Source organism: Pseudoliparis swirei, chromosome 3 (assembly GCF_029220125.1).
Source record: "Pseudoliparis swirei isolate HS2019 ecotype Mariana Trench chromosome 3, NWPU_hadal_v1, whole genome shotgun sequence".
Taxonomy (NCBI): domain Eukaryota; kingdom Metazoa; phylum Chordata; class Actinopteri; order Perciformes; family Liparidae; genus Pseudoliparis; species Pseudoliparis swirei.
In genome coordinates, this window is record NC_079390.1 from 14,325,976 (window position 1) to 14,332,500 (window position 6,525).

Genomic DNA, 6,525 nt, shown 5'->3' on the forward strand with positions numbered 1-6,525 from the left:
ATCCCTCTGATCCTCATAATCTATCCAAATCATCGGGAACAATGTCTTCCCATAATGGAAATAGAAAACACGAGCCTTACAAGTTCATCCCTGGGGTCTCCCTGCTAGTCTTGCCATAATACTGGGACAGCAGTTGTTGCATAGACCCCTGTTTAAAAAAAAGTTGTTATCACATATTACATTGTCCATATTTGTGTTACATTGTGTGTTTATGGGCACCTAATGAAACACATGTGGTAAAAGCAGTCACCCCTGAGGCTCCATTATGATGACGCCGGCTCCTTCCATAATGGACTGCACCAGTAGGTGGGCCAGTAAATTAATGACTGTAAAACAACACATCTCCAATAATGCAAGCCGGCAACTCGTTGCAGAAGGAGAGAAATGAGAATCAAATGGAATCATAGTGTGTTCACCTCCCTCCTACTCTCTCCTTTTACTTTCACTTTACCATATTCGCTCATCTGCCGCTCCCCACCTTAAAAGGGGAAAAAATAAAACATTTCTCATGTCTTATACCATCCACTTCATTTTGAGGCATACAAATTATATTAGGGTGATCTTGTTTGCATTGCTCGGTTGCTGCAAGGGAGAGAGAGAGGGAGGCTGGAGGGGAGATGGGGAACAATCCACTAATACTAATAAACAAGCTCGACTTTGCCTCCCCTGCCCTATGAGATGGGAGAGAGATGGGGCAGAGTAATTGGAAAATATACTTGCCTTCCGTTCCAGAAAGACGCCCTTGCTTCACAAACACACACACCACCACCACCACCATCATCCCCTCTCCACGACTATACCAACCACACTCTCCTGCAATATGGAATACACAGTCTTGAAAGTATTGTTTTTTATTTCATTTTGATATTTGAAAAAGTGAAAACGACACAATTCATCCGATTTCAGTAGTCAAGCCTTTGTATGTGGAGGAGGAGGAGGATGTGACAAAAGTTGAACAAAAGGACAGAAGATTATATGCAAGGCTTTCTGTGGCGAGGGGGGGGGGGAGAGGGTGGAAAGGTTCAGTGGACATTGGGCACAGTCTAAGACACTATGCCTAGAAGTAATGGGCCTAAAATAAAGATGGAAATAAAGACACAATGGAGAATCTGAATGAGAATCAGAATCCCCTCCATTGGAGAGCCTCTCTCTTTCTGTACATAATCTCTGTCAGACATCCTACTCAGCATTCAGTGCTATTTCAGAGAAAAATAAATGTTTTTTTATTTCACATTGCGCTTTTACAGAAACTTTATTCAGGGGATACTCTCTTTTTATGGAAAGTCATGTGTATTCATAGCCCAAGCAGTAGCTGGTTTGAATTGAGATGTAGGTTATGGAACTGCACATATATCCTCAACGTAATCTTTAAGAAAAATAACTTTATTGTGAATAGCACCACCCTTTCTTTATTTTTTATGATGGTAATATCATTTCTTCTTCACAGCAAATGTGTAGAAGGAGCTTAAATTGTATCTGTTTCATTGGGCTCACTGCAGCCTTCGACACCATCAAACACAACATCCCTCTCTTCCGCCTCAAATCGTCCCTCAATATCACCGGAACTGCTCTCTCCTGGCTCAAATCATGTTTAACAAACAAACAACATTTCATCAGCATCAACAACTGCACCTGCTCCACTGCTCCTCTGTCTCAGGGCGTACCCCAGGGTTCAGTGCTTGGTCCACTTCTGTTCGTCCTCTACCTGCTCCCTCTTGGAAACATCATGCAGCAACACGGCCTCCTGTTCCACTGTTACGCCGATGATGTCCAACTCTACATTTACACAAAGGCCATTACCACTGCTACTCACTCCACTCTGACCAACTGCCTCACTGACACCAAATCATGGAAATCATTCAAGTTAACTGTGATAAATCTGACATGCTCATCATCGGCCCCAAATCTCTCACCAAAACCAGTCACAACTTCTGCTTCACCATCGACAACGCACTCTTTCTCCCTCCCCACACATCCGCAACCTCGGAGTCATGTTTGACAGCAACCTCACTTTTGAACACCACGTCAAACAAATCACCCGAACTGCCTTCTTTCACCTCAAAAACATTGCCCATCTCCACCCATCACTCTCCTCGTCTGCTGCTGAAACTTTGATCCAAGCCTTCCTCACCTCCAGAACTCCAGACTATTGCAACAGTATTCTTTATGGCACATCAGCCAAAATCCTAAATAAACTCCATTATATTCAGAACTCTGCTGCTCGCCTGCTCACCCACTCCCACTCCCGTGATCACATCACCCCTGTTCTTCAGAACCTTCACTGGCTCCCCGTCCCACAATACAAAATCCTTCTCCTCACTCACAAAACCCTCCATAATCAAGCCCCCTCCTACCTCACCGATCTGCTCCAACACCACACTCCATCCCATTGGCTCTGCTCCTCTGATGCCAACCTCCTATCCATCCCTCATAGGACTAAGCACCGGACATGGGGTGACAGAGCATTCGCTATTTCTGCCCCCTCCCTCTGGAACTCTCTCCCCAAACTCATCCGAGATTGCACTGACCTTTCGTTCTTTATATCACAATTTAAAACCCACCTGTTCAGAACTGCTTTTAATGTGTGATTGTGTGCTCTAGGTTCATATTTCTTTTTATCTTTTGTTTTTATTGTAACTTTAGTTATTTTTATTGTATAGCTTCGAGGATGTTTTAATTATGTAATGTAAAGCATCTTTGAGTACTTTGAAAAGTGCTATAAAAATGTAATGCATTATTATTATTAATATTATTAGAAATAGCAATAAATGCTCTGGACCAGGACAAAACAGCTGGACAAATAAAGGTGCATTATTACCTTCTTGCCATTTTTTATGGTAATGGGGGAAAAAAACTGTGTGTAGTTCATATTTACAGTGCAAGCTTTAGAAATGAGAACATAAGGCAAAATAAGCGATGCATGCCCACAGAATAATATTCTCACACCGCTGTACCAGAGTGAGACTTTGCTTTAATTGGTAACCTCCATTATTCATGAATTTAACATTGTAATAGCAGAAACACTGCTACACATTCCCCCAACTCACAGTCCCTCTGAAGACACTGCACGACTTCATTACATTGGAATTGAAACCACATGCTTCTGTCAAGCCTGGGTTGTACTAAACACGCGTGGAGCGGGCTGAAATCATTCTCTTCCTATCTCTAATGGCTGAACTTGATGATGAACTTGTCATCTCATGAATTAGTGAGAGCAGGATGTGTCTGCAATTGAGATGTAGATATTCTGTTCAAATGAAGAGATTACTGCGTTGTGTTTGCAGCGTGTAGACATCTGACACCATTGTTAGATTACCATATGTTTTTGTTTTACTAGGTCAGCTGTCATTTTCAATATTCCCTCTTGTCATTCAAGCGTTTTATTTTGGTTTTACATCGCTATAGGTAAACACATGTTGGCTTTGTGCTATTTTCTGTTCCCAAATCCTTTATATATCTTGTCCGCAAGATTATATTTGGAAGCGATTTTGGATTATTTGCACAGATGACAGATATAGAAAATTGCAGTACTTCTCTGAGCCGGGAGGACAGAAGAAATAATAACAGCTTAAGTGCATCCATTTATCCACTGAAATAAAGAATACAGGAGTAAAGGATCTCCTCTTTGAATTAGTACATTCAGTGAAAGGTCATCCTTGCCATTTCAAATGAGGGAGAGTTCATAAAGCAAAGACCATTCAGCTGTTGAACGGAAAACATGAAATTGTACAGTTTTACAACTGAAAAGACTGAAAAAACCTTATGAGTGCCAACTCATAGCTATTTGTTTGCTCACTATTTCAATAGGCCTTTTCTCGCAGCAGATATTCTGACTCGTCACGTTGCTGCTATTGACATTAATCATGACTCTGTTCTATTCAAGTGCTGAGATACTCTATTGTATCATATTTATTTTCCACTGAAATGTAGTGCAGCAGAAGAAGAACATCGCTAAGACAGGAAATACTCAAGTGAAGTACTAATGCCTAAATGTCTTATCCAATAGTCGAATAGTCCACAGTGAGCCAGTGGAAGAACCATGAGCTAAGAGAATTTGACAGGCAGTCATATATTAAGACAAGTGATGTTTCTCAGTCCAAGCTTATTACAGGTACAAGCTTCAGTCTGTTGATCTTGTATCATCAATCACTCTAAATCTGCTCTTAAGGACAGTTTCATTTCTTCATACATGACATGTATTCTCACATAATTCTGTGTTGCTGTATGTGCTGCATCTTTTTTAAATCTGACAGTGGGGACATGGTGGCACTATTCAGGATTTAGGTCAGCACTTGAACAGGGGGCCATGTGCCACAATTTAGCAGGGAATGTGCCATGTGCTTGTCATGTATTAAGATGCACTTTTAGGGAATTAACCACTTGTTGATGAATATTAAACCTCCTAAAGATGTGTGAGTCACCAAAGTCCCCACTAGACCTTTGGTTTATAGCGATGACAAATCATATTTGCCAAGAGGATATTATAGGACAGAACAAAGTAACTGTATCCGTAAACTACAGAGGGGAATATCTAAGTAAGGGCTATTGTTCTGCACTGGCAGTGCGAGTAATAAGGGCTATTACAGCTTGTCGGCAGATCTGTAGGGGGAGGAAAATGTAGCTCATTCTTGTAGTGAGAAGTTCGTGACTATAAGTACCCAGTAATTCAACGTGCATTACTCCCATAGTGTCATTACATCCCACTTGAGTCCTCTTCTTGACAAGCACAGATAATAATGATGAAAATGAACACAAATAAGATAAAGGCAAAATATGGTAACAGGCAGGTGTGAGATAATATGAGGATGTGTATGTTTCTATTTTGTGCATCTGATTCTCTAATTACCACCATCTGCCGCCAGACTTAAACGCTGAAGAGGAAGAGAGGGAGTGAATACCTTTCTTTCCAAGAAAACAACAGTAGCAGAACGGTTGGCCTGTGATTGACTTCTCTCAAGGGCTTCATTCATCCTATTATCCTATTTCAGGCTTTTATGGAATTAAAGAAATTCCTGCACCTTTAAAAAAAGAGGAAATCTGTTCATCTTTATGAAAGCCAGATTGGACTTGTTGGCTTCTCTGAACATTTTATTCAGCAAATATGCTTTCTTGTTTATTAGTTCCTTTTCTTTTATAGTATTTCCGCAGTTTTTGTTTTTCATTGTTTATCACAGAGCGATTAACCTTTATCCCCGAGTCACAGATGGGGGTCAAGGGACCGCTATTGTAGCCGGTTGGAGAAGTCATTTGTAAGGGATTAGCTTTGACCCCTTTGTTGTTTGGAACTATATGGAGGCTGGAAGCCGCAGTCAGCGGTAATGTCACTGTTGTTAAAAGCAGTGGCGGGCCGTGCATTTTCTATCTAGGCCTTCAATGCCGTCTTACTACAGCTGAACAACCTAATGTAAGATATTAGTTCACCAGGGCTTTTATTGTGAAGGAGCAGACGGAAAAAGATAAAGTTGTCGTGTTTCTTGTGTTATTAAGTAACGTAAAACCCTCAGTTACACTGAGAATTCAGAGAATCGTATCGTACATGTATATGTATATTTCTATCGATGTATGTGTGTGTATTTATACACACACATACATCGATATAAATATGATGAAGATGAAAGTTCCTGTTTACCCAAACACATGACACAATTAATGAGTCTTTTCAATATGTCCTCTTGTTCTTCACCTGTTCATTGTGCAGCTCCGTTGCCGCTTGTTCGTTGATCTGTAGATCCGCTCCGTGTCCCCAAAAGTTGTCAAAGCACCGATGCTTGTAGGTGCCGAGTCGTACTCTAGTGTCTCGTTGCTGCCTCGGTTAGACAACTCAAGTTTGCAAAGCCAGTGTGGCTCCCAACACCAAATCGATCACTTGCAACAGGCATCCCCAGCAGTCCGGTGTGCAGAGCTTCAGGGAGCCTGAGCCATCGGTAGCACTCGTAGTTGGAACTTTGAAAGTGGCGAACGAACCCGTCCCGCCTGTGACGGGCTTTGTAGCGTCGGCGTCGGTCTTAAAGTTCGTTGAGAATGGCCTTATAATTATATCCTCGACCAAATCGATATCTTCTCCTCCTTCCGCCATTGTGGGTTGAACAAACAGCTTAGTAGTACGCGAATTATTTCGTTTATCAAATTCAGTTTCCTAGTTCTGAGGTTCTGCATCTACCTGCCCATAGACCCGCCTCTCAATATTGGTAATCCAATCAAAAGACGTGCAGCACTCCGCCTGCTCGCTGCTCCTGTGCCGGTTCCGGGGCCTTCTCGAAGGCCTAGAGGAGCCAACTCTAAAGCTGATTGGTTGACACAACATTGTCATTCCCATTCACTTGAAGCTACCAGCGCCCGCAATGTTGATTCTGAAGGCCTAAGGGCAGATGTTAGCCCCCTGGCAACACACGATGGCTGAATATGATTGGATAAAAGATCTAAGATAAAGACCAGCCCTCCAAATCTCAACCTGGCGCTGGCAGCAGCGCAACCAAGAGGAACGCTATGAAATTAAGAGAAAAACTCTTACTCTGGGAAATAAGT